The 17,855-nt window shown below is 40.9% G+C and overlaps 1 long non-coding RNA gene across 1 annotated transcript; it reads right to left on the reverse strand.

The window, feature by feature from the left end:
- Positions 1-13,976: 13,976 nt before the first annotated feature.
- Positions 13,977-16,825, reverse strand: LOC149972819 (uncharacterized). The gene is made up of 3 exons (XR_016490735.1): positions 16,518-16,825; positions 14,318-14,433; positions 13,977-14,189 (listed from the first exon to the last, which is right to left on the reverse strand). It is a non-coding gene; the product is annotated as an uncharacterized LOC149972819 (long non-coding RNA).
- Positions 16,826-17,855: the final 1,030 nt, after the last annotated feature.

The raw sequence follows: 17,855 nt of genomic DNA on the forward strand, positions 1-17,855 counted from the left end.
CATCCTTTGAATGTGAAACGTGAGTGTTTGAAATTCATTGTATTATTCAAAGTTCATATGATCTTCTTTTCATCTTCTCGTCAACTTTGAGTTGAATTGCAAATGGTGACATGGAAGGAGTCTACTGTAATTCAGCCTCCATAACCATCATTTGTAAAATGCCAGGTTGATTTATTTTGATTAGAGATTTTACCACAAAAGGCATCAGTAGCTATGTGTAATGTTTCTTACTGACTATATTAGAATAGATTTGCATAATGACACCCTAGTTTTATAATTACTGCATTGAAATTAGTTTCTCAATAAAGATATACACGAATATTCAAGAGACCAGGCATATGTTTGCGTGAATCTGAAAGTCAATGTTTTGGCTGATTTGGAAATTCCTTCTGGAATGATGAATAGAGTCATCACATTGACTGGTTAATTGTCTCAAATTTGTATTTTGATGTTCCACTAAAGATCACATAAAAGAAGTCAGATCTTAATTAGGAAGATGATCATAGGGAGATGCTTGTTATCAGGGGTGCTCGCTAACTTCCCAATGATTCATTCATCCTCGGCGGAGCCGTGTGGCTGACAGGTTGGCTGGGTGCCAGGGACTGGCAGCGATAACCTTGAGTGCCTGGGAGAGAATGGGTCTGAGGCCTGTCTACAGAAGAAGAGAGCCGGGGAGGGGAGAAGAGAAGAGAGGGGTTGGTACACTGCCATGGAGGTTTAAGGCATCAGGCTGCGGGCGGGCGGGCTGAGTGTGTCTGCATTTTCACAGTGATGTGATGATATCAACCACTGCAGGGGTGAGTGAGTGCTACTGGCCTTGGCGGGGGGCAGGGGAGCTGCTGCTAATGATGCTATGTAGTGTGATTATCTCATTCTGCCTTCTGCGCTAGAGATTGGCACTGGGCTCTTTAGATGGCCAGAGGACATACTGCACACAAACCTTGGTTTATCCTAGGCTTTCAAGGAAAATTTCATGCATCCTGTTTTTCCATTAGACTTTAGACTAAATTCAATCCCATAAAGCACTAGGAGATGTATGCTTGTGTCTAAAGTTATAGTGTTTTGCAGATGAAAAGATGAGCACAGCAAACAAAGTGGTTTATTGCTCACGTTGTTTTCATTGGTAGAAAAGCACAGAAAAAGTTTTGCATGAGCAAATTAAAAAGCTGCCTACTTTTTGCTTGTTGATTGATATTGTTTATTTTGTCGTCCAACAGCAGCAATATATTACTGGACAGTGTAATGACCATCCCCAGAGGACTGGACATGGATTTTATTTTTTTAAGATGTTGCAAACCACCTCCCTCTTAGCAACCACCTTATTCGCCCGTTTAAGATGACCCAATTGTTTGCCACAAAAGTACAATCATTTTGGTTTCAAATTAGCTTGAAAGTTTCCAGAAAGTTAATTTGAGTTTCTACACAATACTGTTGCACAGTGATATTTGCTTGTGTATGTATAGAATTAACAATTTCCCACTTTGAGACTGAAATGTCTTGTGAAATATAACATCTTTAACCCTGTCAATGTCCTGTGGTTAGATCGTGTGGACTAGGTGTGGATAGACGCAAAGCCAATGTTTATGATCAGATTTGAACAGGTGTATGGGGTCTTTGCCTCCCAGACAGACAAGCAGTGTCCCATGTCTGTTATAAACAGATCGCCACGGAAAAGCTTGTTTTGTGTGTGGCCTATTTGACGTCCCCTCTTAGTGTCCACATGGAATTAGATTAAATTAAAAGCTGCCTACTTGTTGCCTGTTGATTGATATTGTTTATTTTGTCGTCCAACAGCAGCAATATATTACTGGACAGTGTAATGACCACCCCCCAGAGGACTGGACATGGATTTTATTTTTTTAAGATGTTGCAAACCACCTCCCTCTTAGCAACCACCTTATTCACCCGTTTAAGATGACCCTATTGTTTGCCACAAAAGTACAATCATTTTGGTGTTTAATTAGCATGAAAGTTTCCGGAAAGTACATTTGAGTTTCTACACAATACTGTTGCACGGTGATATTTGCTTGTATATGTATAGAATTAACAATTTCCCACTTTGAGACTGAAATGTCTTGTGAAATATAACATCTTTAACTCTGTCAATGTCCTGTGGTTAGCTTGTGTGGACTCGGTGTGGATAGACACAAAGCCAATGTTTATGATCAGATTTGAACAGGTGTATGGGGTCTTTGTCTCTCTGACAGCCTAGCAGAGTGTCCCGTGTCTGTTATAGACAGATCGCCATGGAAAGGCTTGTTTTGTGTGTGGCCTATTTGACAGCTCCTCTTAGTGTCCACATGGAATTAGATTAATTTAAACCTGGAAATAAAATAGTCCGCATGAAGAGTTCAGCATCATCCTGGAGCTTTATGAGGGTTGACACTTATTTTGTGTTCATTATCGGGAAATCTCCTCAGGGAGTAGTGTTGACTTTGCGTTGTCTAAAATAGCTGTTACAGTGCACTGTTCCATGCTCTCTGGTTCACTTAGATTCCTGGGCTCGGGGGAGGGAGGTGGAAATACCCAATCAACGTTTTGCAGAGAAACCTTAAACATTGTTTTAATTCTCTCTCTTTCAAAAAGGGAATCAAGTCAGCTAAAGCTTATATTGGCGGTCTATTCTTCTCTAGTATGTTCTGTGTTCTGACCTTTATTCTAGTTAAATTGGTGCCTGGAGGAAAGTATGGACTCTGAGTAGACTAGAGGACAAAAAAAATGCCCCTTTTTGGTGTGTAGTTGCCCATATGTGACCCACCACCTGGATTCAGTCCTATTTAGCAACATTTTAAATTGTGTTTTTTACATTGGATAAAAGTAGAGACTCAGAGCTAGAAAATGGTACATCATACACTGCAGTCGAGGGACAATGGGAAAGTCATTCTGCTTTGAAAGTTGATAAACATGGGAAGCTCACTTTTGAGAAAATGGTCCGTGAATATGTTTGGTACACCTACTGGAGAGCTCTTCTTTGTCTACACCCATTCAGCATCGTTCACACCCCTTCTAACCTGAACCCCACCCTTCTCTTTAAGGATTCACAATGTAGTAAACAACCAAAGATTGTAAGACTAAAAGTGGTGAAAGTAGTAGAAAAAGTAGTAAAAATACACTTGATCTAGTCCTTGGCCTATATCCTAATCTGCCTTTGGTACAGGTCATGTTCTTCACATTACCGTCTCTGGTAAACACACACTATATCAAATAAAATCAACATTTATTAGTCACATGCACAGGAAACAGAAGTTGTAAACGGTACAGTGAAATGGTTACTTGCATAGTGGATTATTTTGTTAAGACATGTACTGTAGCTAGCTAGCTAAACAATTAACCATAAACCCAACTCTAATGCCGCATTCAAAACAACTGGGAACTCACAAATCTCAGACTACCGACTCCAGTGCGTTCAAAACAACTGGGAACTCTGAAAAAAACTTGCTCCGACTGGGAAAAATCTATTTGAACGGTCATCCAACTCATAATACCAACTCGGGAACAATGGCCTTTTTCTAGAGCTCCGACTTTCCGACCTGAAGATCACTGATGTCATGATTTGAGTTCCCAGTTGTTTTGAATGCAGCAATACTACCATGCACAAATCTGCTGGTAGCTAAAGCTAACAAACTAGGTTCAATGTTAGCTAGCTAGCTAACATTAGGCTATAACTAGCAATGCAAATGACTTTCTGAGATACGAATAATATTACTGCACAGATCATACACGTAACATTAGCTAGTTAGCCAGGCAGATAATGGTAAAGCGTACTGTTAGCTGGCTAGCTAACAGTGCACTTTAACTTGCAATGAAAACTTCTTTCTGACTAAATTAGAAACGTATAATTTCTGGAAAGGGTCTCTCTCCCCGTCATGGATGCCATGGTTGCCCTTAGTTTGAAGATGTAATCCGGAGACAGGTGTTTTATCTCTGCATTTTGCAATCATCTCTCTGCTTCCACCGGGCATTCCACTGATTTCAAAACTCTGTCAACTTCTTCCGCGACAACGACACCGTTTCTTCCCCACCACTGTCATCAGAAACTCTACAATGTCTGTTTTAATGAAAATGTTTTTACCTAAAACAGGGATTTCCTCGTTGTCTGATTGATTTTGAGAATCAGAGAGAGTCCACATGGTACGATCATCGTCCAGAAAGTAGTCCAGCAAAACCTTTTCAGTTCTTTAAGATATCTTTCAATCAAAGCCGCGGTAGAAAGGATTATTCACACATACTGAGCAGCTCATGTTATAGACATAAGCGAGCTACATGGCAGACCAATCCGACCTCATCTCTCGGCATGTCCAGCCTATCCATTATCTCAGCCAATCATAGCTAGAAGGAAGGTTCAATTTTATTCCTATTTACAGATGGCAATGCAATTTTGTTATTTAAGGTACATGAAAGTTCACATGTTCCAGAAGGCATTTCTGCCAAAACATTTTTCTAAATAAATAACATTAAAATGCCTCTCCTGTGAAGTAGTAACTTACGACATATGCCATAAGCTTTTTAAAACAGATCACATATTATACTGACCTCACGTATTCTGATATTGATCATATTCTGTGTTTAGTCAAAAGGACGAACATGGCAGGTATTGAGACTGGTTAGTTGATTAATCAGCTGATCGCTGTAACTGACCAGTTGTCAGTGCTTTGCACCCAAAAGTCATCAGTACATATTGCTAGACCAAAAAGCTAGCTTCCAGCCCGGGGTCTCCAGTTGACTCTTTAGGCAAGGTTATGTTATTCACGTACTATCTCACACTACTTCACTACCTTTTGTATTGTCAAACCTGAGTATAACCTTTAACCGTCTTTAAAATGTAACATTTAAATGTGACAAATGAAAAAAAAGGTGTTAAAATTAGGTAATCAAACAGGAATCCGTCATCTAAGGGGGTTCTTACGCAAGCAACATTTATAGCCTAAATATCACCACATTAATATTAATTGAGCATTATTAGATTTTTATCAGAACACTTGGCATATGTAGATTCAGCCCTATGCCAAACCCTGACTGCATCTGCTCTCCCGCATCTTCAACCGTATCCCCAGAGCCTTCAGCCAGCCCTGTCGTTTCCATTATTCATTCCCAAAGTTTCATGTAGTATGGGAGGCTAGGGGGGGGGCAAATTTTTTTAGGGTGTCTGACAAAATGTATGTAGAGCGAAGTCACTGCTTTATGCAAAATATGCTCTGCCTTGGGAGGCAGTGGTCTCGTGTAGGAGCTGTGAGTGCTTGGACAGGGGATGAGGCATGCATGGTGGCAGCCTGTGTGTGCCTGTCAGTCTGTCACCCAGACCTAATGTTCCTCCCTAGAGGTACCTGAGGGAGACCCGACCAGCACCCAGTCTGCCTCAGCTGCCGGCCATTCGGTGACCATGGTTTCCCACAGAGAGCGGAAGTGTCATTGTATGTATGTAAACTAGTGACAGATGACTGGAGACATGCAGTCCGTAGACACTTGGGCTGAAAGTAAAGTAGTCTTGCTTCTTTGCCTTCTCTCTCTTTCTCCCTCTCCACCCTGGACTAGAGAGAGAAAAAAACATCAAGCTCCACAACCGTGGTGGAATACATTGACAAAGTCAAAGATATGAATAAAAAGGATGCAAATCATTTGGCATGAAAGAGGCATACTATGTGTAGAAGGTTGTGATCCTTTTCGAAAGCCCTTTGCTAATAATTGCAAACGAGCGAAGGTTTTGTGTGTAGGGCTTCAGGCAACTTTTCTAGGTCAGAGGTCAGGGAGGTCAGTGTTACACTCCCAGCAGCCTCAGTTCAACCCTAGCTCTGGAAATAGAACATGCAACGTCATTGAGCCAGAAGGGATGTGGATTCCAGACCTTAGTGGCCAGAGGCTGCACATGTGGAATCTGCTCGTGTATTTGACGTAAGTGTTTGAAACTTGGAATAGTGGGTTGTTGTTATTTCATGCATGCCCACAACGAACAGCTCGTGATAGCCCTGCGCAGAGCGTTCAAATATTCTAGAGACGTTACGTTGACTATTCATCAAAGGGACTCGTAGGCCTACCAGCTAAAAGCAGATTTGCTAAACATTAGGCACACTACCTGCAAGCGAGATGAAATGGAATTAATACATTAGAAATTTGTTATGAGGGAAATATATGATCTGTAAAACATTGCCCTGTTGTAGGCTAGTCATCAGGATCTAACAGTGTTTTCTCTCCATAACAAGCTTTCATTCTGAACAACAGAAGGTGAGCTTTTGAGACTGTTGCCCTGTGAGTGCTGGGTCAGGGATAATGGACATAAATCTTCTTGATAAAGCAATGAGGCCCGAGAGGCCATGGTATCTCGTGAAAATGGGTATTGCTAGGGGGCGTTGTTAGACACTGAGTTACATGAACAATATACTGTACCACGGGCCCCAGTGAATTATTGCTTTATTAAAACACATCCACCCACATTTTCATGAAAGAAAGATTATCAAATGTTTCGCGAAAATCCTTCTGCAAATCACTGTTCAGTTACTAAGCAACGCTACTAACAATACACCAATGTAGGACTGCAATATGTAGGAGTGTAGAGTTTAAGCAATTGCTCATGAAACCCCATCATTGCTCCACCCATACAACCTCAAATGCCCACTACCATTCTCACATTAAAAATCATTGTAGACAGAGTAACAAGCTAGCTTCAATTCTGCCATCACTATATTTATTTGTGGCAAAATCAAATCAAACAGCAGTGAACTGTTCCACTATTGTGAATACTCTCGCAAGTAACTTATTTACATTAAGGTGAACTGCTAGTGCTGTTTTTCTGTCAGCTTGATATTATGGTTCGGAATGAATCACCATTAATGAGCAGACATCTGTTGCAACCAACATAAATGGACATGACAGAGAGGAATGGAGAGCAGTTCAAAGCCTTGGTGTTACTTAATTAGATGGCACAGCATCATCTTTTGCATGAACAACCTTGTCTGCATTTGATCATTCTTAAAATATGATTGCACCGCACGTGATGGCTCGGGCTCACAGGCTAGGAGCCATGTGTATTTACTGTATTACCAAGGTATGTTTTCTGATGTGACTGTCTGCCGGTGGAAGAAAATCTGATCTGATGAGATCCTGCACCTTAGAGCATGCCCATGCCAAGCTCTTTATATACTGCTATTGTGCTATTTTTCTTTAGGTTCAAACGATATAAAGAGCCAATTCACATTTGAGCAATGGGTGACTTTAGGTTGTGTATATTGATGATAGGGATTTGTTTCTTAATAGAATTGTGTCTAATTAATTAGCCTTAAATTGGTACGTTTAGAAGACAGAACATGCAAATGCAGCACACTGATTCGATCGTTATTTAAACTGCATAAATAACTGTACATCGGCATCTACTTAATGGAATATCCTCGTTCTTTGTAGCATTTTGCCTTTCGCTTTAAGTAGTAATCAAAACAGGTCATTCTGGTGTGTGGAAACAATACATCTAATGGATTAAGGATAAATAGCACTGAAAATCCTCAGGAATAAGAAAGAAACATTTAGTCTCTCAATTATTATCATTGACCGTTACTTATTTTACAATATCTGTTTTAAGTACAAACGCAGGGATTAGAATCCAAGTTTCACCCCGATCCATTGCTCCAAACCCTCATGTCAGAAATGAACTTAGACCACTAATTTCCCAATGTGTAAAGGAATGTTCTGGAACATTTAATTATACTGAAGCTTCTTGGCTCATTTCCTCCAAATCACTGTCTTCTTAGCAGGCCGCCCCCTCTCTGTCATCAGCACCGCCCACACTGGTTGACACTGGGCCTCACTGGACAACAATCAGACACAATCAGCCGCCACCAGCAGCCCAATCAGCAGTTTATTGCCAATGGCCGCCATTTATGGCCATTAAACTGACCAATGATCAATGTAAACCAGTGAAGCCTATTGTAAATGTGCTACAGTAAGTGAGAGATACCAAATCACACCAGCTCCATGGGTTAACTTTTCTCACTTTTATTGTGTGAGATAATAATGAAAAGCCTGCAATACTCTTGATTCTGGATTCACTTGAGATTTCTTAGAGAGCTTTTGGCAAAAACACCCTAATTTGTTTTGATTGGCCACTTGATTAATTTAGATTGAGAGTGTTCTAGCGATCCCAAGACAATGAAGACGAACAGCACTGATGTACCCATTATGCATGGGATGTTTAGTCCACATAGGGCGCCGATCAAAGTCAAATGTGTTTACACTGCTTATCACTGCATGTTTGTCAGTTGCTTGTTTTCTCCCCTTCTTTGCTCAACTTAACTTTTTCTTTACAATGACTGTACATAGCTTAGAGTTATTTATTTAGTCTCTGTTGCCAGCAACATACCATCCTGCATCCCACTGCTGGCTTGCTGCTGGAAGTGGTGTTGGAGGGCCAGTAGGAGGCAATATTTCCTCTGGTCTAAAAAAAATACCTCAATGTCCCAGGGCAGTGATTGGGGACATTGCCCTGTGTAGGGTGCTGTCTTTCGGATGGGACATTAAACAGGTGTCCTGACTCTCTGTGGTCACTAAAGATCCCATGGCACTTATGGTAAGAGTAGGGGTGTTAAGCCCTGGTGTTCTGGCTAAATTCTCAATCTGGCCCTCATACCATCACGGTCACCTAATCATCCCCAGCTTGCAATTGGTTCATTCGTCCTCTCCCCTGTAACTATTCCCCAGGTCGTTGCTGTAAATGAGAATGGGCTCTCAGTCAACTTACCTGGTAAAATCAGGGTAAAATCAATAAATAAAACCAATAGTTGGATGACAGCTGAATCCAGGCAGTGAGAGCTCATGCATGGATGAATAGAGTTGTCTTATTCAGGAGGACTATCCCAGCACAATGGGAATGCCAATTTTTACTCAGGCTGTGATGTGTTTTCATCACGAGGCTTCTGATCAGCTTTGGTAGTCACTGGGTCGGTCTCTCCACCCCCTGAATAACCATGAAATATTCTCGGCTGTAGGAAATTAACTATATCCACAATAAACACCAGGGCAGATTGATAGACAAAATGACAATCAATGATAGGAGGTCAAAAAAACAGCAGTGAACCGAGTGACACATGGTGCACATAGTAATCAGATTCGTTGGTACTGTAACTGTACTCCCCTCGCCACAGAGCACTTACTGGGCGGTGTTTGCCGGTGGGCGAACCAATCTCCCAGACAGAGCTCTCCTTGTAAAAGTTTCCCTTTATAGCTTCCCTACCTCACTTCAGTAACTTTATTACAGTATAGCTGAGCAAGTTCTATTTCATATTGACCTAAGATTGCTTCAGTTGTCTCATTTCACCTTTTGTCTGGCCTGTGTTGGAGAAATGACCTTCCTTCAGACCGGCAGTCGATGGTGACCATGCTTCAGGGGAAGTTAGTTGTGGCGACAGACAAAGTTCCTTTCTTGGTACGTTTAATCAGATATTTTCAATTAGTCTTCTATTTAAACCCATAATTGTCGTATAGATCGGAGGTCATCGAATAAAACAATAGCCTTGACTTCCTTTGTATAAAAGACACCCGTTTAATTGTTACCTTTATTACTGGCGCGTCTATATCAATTTCAGTACAAAGGCCTCTTGATTGATATACTTTCTGTCATTTCTGCATGAGTTGGATAGCAGTAACTCCCCCTACAAGTGAAACGAGCTGAGTTGTATTGTTGGCATAGCTAAATTTTACTTGTTCTGTCCATCATAGAAGATAGGATCTATTCCAGCATTATCAAACTGCTTGGATGCCTTTTCCTTACACAAGAGCAGAGTTCACTTTAAACCCCCTAAGGTCAATGTCCCTTGGAAATCCATATAGCATAATACAAAAATCTCTAGTTTAAGCTAGTGCAAAAAAAATATTGTATTGGATGCCTCTCAATCCACCGCATCTGCCTATGTCGCACTTCCGTATCTGCGGTGAAAGGTGTTTGTCAGACCATGAGACATCTCACAAAATCGTCTGTAGTGTCCAAACTGTTTGGCTCACAAACTGTCATGACCCCTCTATGGAAAGATGAGACACTCACAAACACTTACATGTCAGTTGTTTTGCTCTAGAAGACTCATCTGAAGGTTGCCCGATACCAGTTGAAAATAATTATGGAAGTATATATGGAGACTCTTTAGTGCCGAAAATAAGGGGTTAAATAAATGTTAAAAAAATAACAAATGTTTTCAGATCTTTCTTATATCTTATATCTCTCAAACTTCCTTTAGATTTTTTGGGGGGGGACTATCTGTTGTTCCATGTAGTGAATCTGTTATTCAATGCATTTGTATGGGCTACTAGCAGTGAGACCAAAAATACATTCTTATCAAATCATTTTAAAATATTTGTTTGTATACTCCAAGTGGTCTTAAAATTCAAAATAAAATAGAAAAATGATCCTTGATATGACCTTCTTAAAACAATTCCATATAGCTTAGTTGAACCCCCTCCCCCGGATTAAATAGGGCTTAGACAACAACAACAAAAAGAACAAAAAAAAAAGGGGAAAGATGAGTTAGCAATGTTGTGTTACACAGTGTGGATGGGATGTGTAGCAGAGAGAAAGGGAGCTGCTGACCAGGGTTCGTTGCTTTAGTCTTTAAACTGAGTTGTGTTTGCAGAGCAACTAGCAGAGAAATAACACACTCCTTCCTGTCTGTCACTAGAGTGAGGAGACGTCCTGAAATTCAGACATCCTCTGCTGAAATGCCTGTCAAAATAGAACTACGTGGACACTGAGGACTCAGGGTACACGCACTGAGGATTAGATATATAGATATATATATTTTTTTTAAATGGATTGTTTGATAAACGCAAGTAGATTAGTAGTTTGTTAGTCTGCCAAGACCGCAGATAGCAGGAATCAGATTATCATTACTGGCGAGATCTGACACCTCGCCAACAGTTTTAGTCTGTTGTAAAGTCTAATGGGTGGAAGTGTGAAGTAATCACAGTAGTGAATGGGACCAGTGAACAAGATAATCTGTTCATTTCCAACATGGCTGGCCTATTGGTTTGTGAATCAAATGACTGGCTCATCATGCCATTAAACCGCTGAAATGCAGTCAAAATCTGTGGTAAATGTGATAAGCGCCCAGAATGCTTTGCGTTCTTCCTCCTAATTTCTCCACCAGTTCACAGCTCTCTTTATTGGACACATCCTTATGGGGATAGGACTTTTGGGACTGGGTATGGGGGCGTTGGTGAGAGAGTGGATTTTGGTCAATGAGCCTTAGTGTAGCAAGGTCGCCTTCCCCAGCTCCTCTCCTTTGAAGTGTGTAAGTGATCCCTTAGGGGGAGACTTGCAAAACCACTGCAGAGTACATTTTAAACAATAACTACCATCATATCATTCTTCAGCTAACAGGCCATTTGAGTATTGAATGGTATCCTACTGTAAGTTGTCCTTATTGTATTATTCTCCATACAAGAACATTTTGTTCTCAGTTTCTGTGTTGAGGGCTGTTGGTTTTGCATGTCTGAGGATTTAGCTGTAGAGGTAGCCTTGCGTGTCTCTTGGCCTCAAGAGTCATAGTATAATGAATATCTCTGACAGCTCAGGAACGCTATATATATGTGTGTATGTAAGCAAACTAAAACTATCAAAGAATTAATTTGGAATCAATACATTTTAACATTCGTTCCTTGATTATTCAGAGTAGAAGTAGTGTTCGCACTTGGTACATTGAACCATCCTCTGCCCTCTTACGCTCTAACAGCACGTTTGATGCCTCTAAGCTCCGGTGAGTTTGTTTACAAATGACAGATCAATATGTTGTTATTATACTGTCTGTAGTTCAGATGTCAGCCCAGATAAGTTTCTCCTGAGAAGCACCTCTAGTATCCGTTGTTAACAGAGAGCTTTTCATCTGTTTAGTTTAATCAGACAGCGACGCTAATGTCTCAATGGTTCATTAGAAAAGTTTACTAATACATGTTACCAGTGTCGATTTTAGCATGAACATTTTGGTGGGGCAAACTGACCAATTTTTTTTTAGATGCATGAAGGCTAAGCCACTACACAACAAAACACAACACTAAACAATACATGAATTGCACTATAACGGTGACAAACGGTGCCCACAAACTGTTAGGGCCTACATAAAGCTGTCCCAACAGCAGAGCTTTCTTTTCAGCACCATGGAGTGAATCCTTACCACTGCTACACCTGGCTATCGGCGGAGCCTTGTCTGGCAGCGAAACAGTTCATTCAGACTCATTTACTGCCTTTAAAAAAAACATAGCTGATATGGCTGACTTGCTTAAACAAATGTGGTTTCTACTGACAATTGAGATGTATAAACTATGGCATTAATTCACGACGAGTGGATAAGAAGCAATCCGAAATTTCGATTAAGACTTTAATGATCAAGCTTTTTAAATGTACAGCGACAGAATTCAGAAAATGGGCCATTCTTAAGGTATTCCCTCTGTACACCAAGTCAGAACCGTAGGATAAATAAAGGGGATATATAAGCAGACAATGAAAGCTCTCACAATATTCAATGATTCTATTTCCCTAAAACAGGCTATAGGCTACATGTGCACCACCAAGTCAGAACAGTAGACTATATTATGAGGGAGAAAGTGACCAAATTATTAGGGTGAGGCACATGGGCTACTAACAGCTTACTACACAACATACACTTAGTATTACTGTCTTAGCTACAGTATACATATCTCCCTGGCATATTACATAATTGATGCAGCAGCATGCAATACATTGTTGTACTCACCTTGTTGTGCTGTGTTCGCTTGAACAGGAAGGTTTCGCAGCGGTCCTTCTTGTGGGCTCTAGATAGAATCCCGAAATCCTGACTTGGAATTTCGAGTTGGATGACCATCTAAAAATATTTTCTGTATTTTCCCAGTTGGAGCTAGTTTTATCCGAGTTCCCAGTTGTCCAGTCATTCTGGATTGACAGCATGGCCAACGTATTCAAACTTTTCTATCCCATGGCGTTACCCCCTTTTTCGTGATATTCAATAGGTAGTTACGATCTTGTCTCATCGCTGCAGCTCCCCTACAGACTCGGCGAAGGTCGAGAGCCGCACTGCTTCTTGACACACTTGTTTGCTTAAAATGGAAGCCAGCCGCACCAATGTGTCAAAGGAAACACTGTCAAACTTGCTGCAGTTGCCCGGTCCGCCACAAGGAGTCACTAGAGCACGATGAGACAAAGACATCCCGGCCGGCCAAACCCTCCCCTAACCCGGACGACGCTGGGCCAATTGTGCTCCACCTCATGCGTCTCCCGGTCACAGCCTGGGATCGAACCCGGGGCTGCAGTGGTGCCTTAGCATTCATTATTGAATTTGTGATTTCCAACTTGTTGTGTAATGTTTATGTCCAATGGCCTATGAGCACCGATACAATTTATCTATAATTTCTCTTCAGATGACAATGATTGAAAAGGATTTGAAGGTATGATGTTGACATGATCAGTCCAATCAAAGCTACGGTAGATATAACTTGTTGGGAATATAGAGTAGCCTGTTTGACAATGTGTTGTCATGTATATTTATAACATGATTCAGTTAATGTGTGAACATTTAAATCTTCCCATGACATCTGCAGAGGAAGAATACACAGCATCGGCTGATCAGTGACTTTGAGCGTGAACACTTGCTCTATAGAGATTGGTCCTAATATGAGGACAAACTTAAGCTTTTTCTGGGTTCTGCCCTTCAGGGCCATGCACAGACCTTTCCGTGGTAAGGTGCTCAAAATGCTAGCTAAAGTTACAGAGTAACCACTGGGCTTAATTTTTTAAACATAGAACAATATGTAGATAACTGGTAGAACTACTAAAATAAGAAATAGAATATATTCTATTCTATATTACATTTATTTTTATATATCTTAAATGTTCCTTATTCAAAACCATATCTCAGACTGAGAGCATACAACATAATTGTACAATTACATCTAAACTGTTTTAAAATGAATTTGATGCATCATTTGCTCATCTATTGCCTAAGTATTGGGTCAAATTAAATGTATTCAACCTATGATTTATTGTTCATTACAACTATATCATTTAACATATTATATTAATAATTTAGTTCCAAAATGACATACAATAACAATTTGAAGCTCATTTCTGAAGCTTCTGTATTGCAATAGTCTCTCCAATGGATCTTACACAGCATGCTACGACTCCCAGGGTGCAGTGCTCCGCCCAAGGCTGCAGGGTTGGCTGGTTACTGTTAGCAAGCCCATACAAACGGGAAGATAATTATATAGTTGCTAGTAGAATAACGTTACATTGCAAATGTCATGTGTAAAATTGTTTTTATGTCGTTTTGGTCAAATAAACCTCCCTTGCACTCACTGCTTTGTAAAACCTTTTGCATAGTTGTTTTGGCGGGCTGGCCCCCTAGGAGAGCTGGACAATGGTGACCCTGGCTATGACCCCACTCCATGCGAGTGTCTCAGGGGGAGTTGGCTCTGCAAGAAACACATTTGCATTACATATTTGTGTGTAACAGGACAAATATAAGCACTCTCAAAATTATTATTATTATTATCATTATTATCATCATCTACTCTGTAAGCAAAGTATTCCCATAGTTCCCTTCCGGAGCCAGTTTTGTCAACAAGTTGCTGGTGTGGAGGTATGATGTTTTCATTAGAAGCCATGTTGTCTGCATTTTCTCTCTTCTCTCGCTTGCTTCTCAAAAGTGGCTTGCACTGTAGCTGCATGAGCAAGCGCAAGTAGCCTGGCTAGCTTACTACTGCCCCCTTGAGAAGACAAGTAGCCTGGCTAGCTTACTACTGCCCCCTTGAGAAGACAAGTAGCCTGGCTAGCTTACTACTGCCCCCTTGAGAAGACAAGTAGCCTGGCTAGCTTACTACTGCCCTTTGAGAAGACAAGTAGCCTGGCTAGCTTACTACTGCCCCCTTGAGAAGACAAGTAGCCTGGCTGGCTTACTACTGCCCCCTTGAGAAGACAAGTAGCCTGGCTAGCTTACTACTGCCCCCTTGAGAAGACAAGTAGCCTGGCTGGCTTACTACTGCCCCCTTGAGAAGACAAGTAGCCTGGCTGGCTTACTACTGCCCCCTTGAGAAGACAAGTAGCCTGGCTGGCTTACTACTGCCCCCTTGAGAAGACAAGTAGCCTGGCTGGCTTACTACTGCCCCCTTGAGAAGACAAGTAGCCTGGCTGGCTTACTACTGCCCCGTTGAGAAGATTCAGACATATTACTAGACTGACTTGATCCTCTCAATCCTGATATGATGTGAGACACATTTGACAGAAGTACCGAAAGTAACATTGTCAAAAAAGTACCGAAAGTAACATTGCATTGTAACGATGTTCAAATATTTTTGATGTTCACATTTTTTGGTGATAAACTTGCAGGTACAGTGTGACACGCTTGGTGCTGAAGTTCATTTATATTACTTTACAGTATTGTCTTATTTAATAACATACCCTATTGCAATTGTGGAGAAAATCTTAGATGTCCCCATGCACTCAAATTAATTATTATAATAGTCTACACAGGCCGACAAACCAGGACAAGCGTTGTTAGGTGTAGGGGATTTGCATAATGATGATGATTCATTGCTGTTCTTCAGCATTTCTGTGTAGCGTTTGATAAAGAGGTCGAAATGTGTCCAGTACTTTATGGGCATACGTATACAGTGTGGAAAAAGGAAGCTTTGTGCAAATAAAAAAATGTAAAAGAATCATCGGCCATGAAAATGCAACGCTAGAAGATTTGAATAGCAATGGAGATGGTGCCATAGATGCATGTGTTTCCTTGTTTTGTCAGGGCGAGAGAGTGAGAGTGATGGAGGGAGGGAGAGAGGGAGGGAGGGCTCCCAGACATCTCGTTGTGTCTGTTGTCTCTACCGACAGGATCAGGCTGCTTTGCGCTCCTGATCGTTTTCAGAACCGCCCCAAGTCAGACTGCAGAAAATTGAACATTTTGACGTCAAGCAGTTTCAATTATTATGATGTGGCTATAGTTTTCAGTCAAGCCAAAATAACTGTGTCTGTGCGCTCACGTGTGTTTCTGTTAGATTTGAAACTATCCTTTTTTGGTTGGAAGTCACCATTTGCGGGGTTTCTCACGTTCCATTAGTCTGCGTTGACATGGTTTGTATCTCATTTACATTTTCAATGCGTTATAGTTTTAGTTACACAGTATGTCTAGACCAATCTTCATGAAATAAGATACTTGAAAAGTATTATTACAAGCATTATAAGATAATAGATAGTCATTACACTCCCTGCTGTCGTGTGCACATATATCCCGGGCTCTTGAAATATGATGCATCCACTGTACTTAATATAAGAAAATACTGTGTAATGATTTATAATTACTACAATTAAATGTCAATAATTACAACATGTTATTGGTATTGATAGATGACCATCCAGGTGGTGAAAGGCCTTTCTTTCTCTAATAATGTAATTGGGGGAAAGAGATGCTGGAACTGAGACAGAGAGAGAGAGAGAGAGAGAGAGAGAGCGAGAGAGAGAGATTTTCTCAATTATAATTCAATCCTAAATATTTTTCTAGTACCGTGTCTGAGTTTGATTAATTTGTCCAGCCTCCAACGGATGTTAAAGGTCAACTATGCATTGTGTCTAGAAAAGAGAGCAGAAAAGTTCAATTATTTTAAATGATCAAAGTATATTTTGTGTAATCCAATTAAATCACAGACAATAAAGCTTTGTTTGGTAGAAGAAAGAATGACACTGGTAGAATAGATATGAACAAAGTGATCCGATTTTTCCTAAAGCGCTGCGTTGACATTTTCCTATGCCATCCATCGAACACAAACAGCTGAAATGAAGCAGCTGTACCTGTTGGCAGCCTATGTCTTAATAAAAGTGGTTTGATACAAGTTGGGTACAACTGTATATATTTGGAGACTTGGAGACCTGTTTGTATTTTCAGGCCCACATCTGCTGCTGGGTAAATGCCACACTGAGACACTCGTCTCTACTCGCGTTCCCTCTAGGATATATTGCCGCAGGTAAGAGTGCCTGCGCTTCCAGGAACAAGAAAAGGGAAGAGGCACATTGTATCACTGAAGGAGCGGGCTGCTTTGAAAGGGAAGAATCTGTGTTTACTAGATTGAAATGATTACAGCTCTGTCACAGCGGGCTGTGTCTGTGCCGTGTGTTCTCTGAGAAAAGCATCAAATTAATATTACTGTGAGTACAAAGAGTGGCCTTGTCACAGCAAATGTACTGTTTGACTGACAGGCCAACTACATCAAAGATAAGTGCATCATAGATTTACAATCATATCCTGCATGAATTGCCTTGGAATCGTCTGGAATCTGTTGCTTAGCTTCCTTAGTCAGTGCGAAACATACAACAATTAACCACAATACTATGATGTTGACTGCTCTCTGACCATATTCAAAGGTAATTACTTGATTAATTGTGCTTTGAATATTTAATTTGATTACCATACAATGGAGGTAAATTGTTATGAGTGTCTGGTTCATTTGGATCATCTGATGCCCTAGCCAGAATAGATTCCGACCCTACGCTTGCTTAAAGATCCACTGCGGTCAAACAGGCTTCCTGTTTAGATTAAGACACCGTGAAGCCAGTGCGAGATATGGCTCAGAAAACGTACCTCAATCCATGGATGTGTTGTACCTTCTGCTACCTAGCATGAGGACGAAAAGGGCAGTTTCTCTGAAAAACTAGGAGTCGTTCTATCTTCTCAGTGTAACAGTTGGGATAATGGGACAATTCTGAGTACAACACAATTTCTCATCGCTGGATTGAAGTACGTTTTCTGATCCATATCTCAACAGGAAGCCTGGTCCGCAAGTGTAAGGTTGGAATCTAATCTGGCTACTGATGCCCAGCATCAGTGACAGACAAAGCACACTGCAAA

Source organism: Oncorhynchus mykiss, chromosome 22 (genome assembly GCF_057628025.1).
Source record: "Oncorhynchus mykiss isolate SJ-2025 chromosome 22, ASM5762802v1, whole genome shotgun sequence".
Lineage (NCBI taxonomy): Eukaryota > Metazoa > Chordata > Actinopteri > Salmoniformes > Salmonidae > Oncorhynchus > Oncorhynchus mykiss.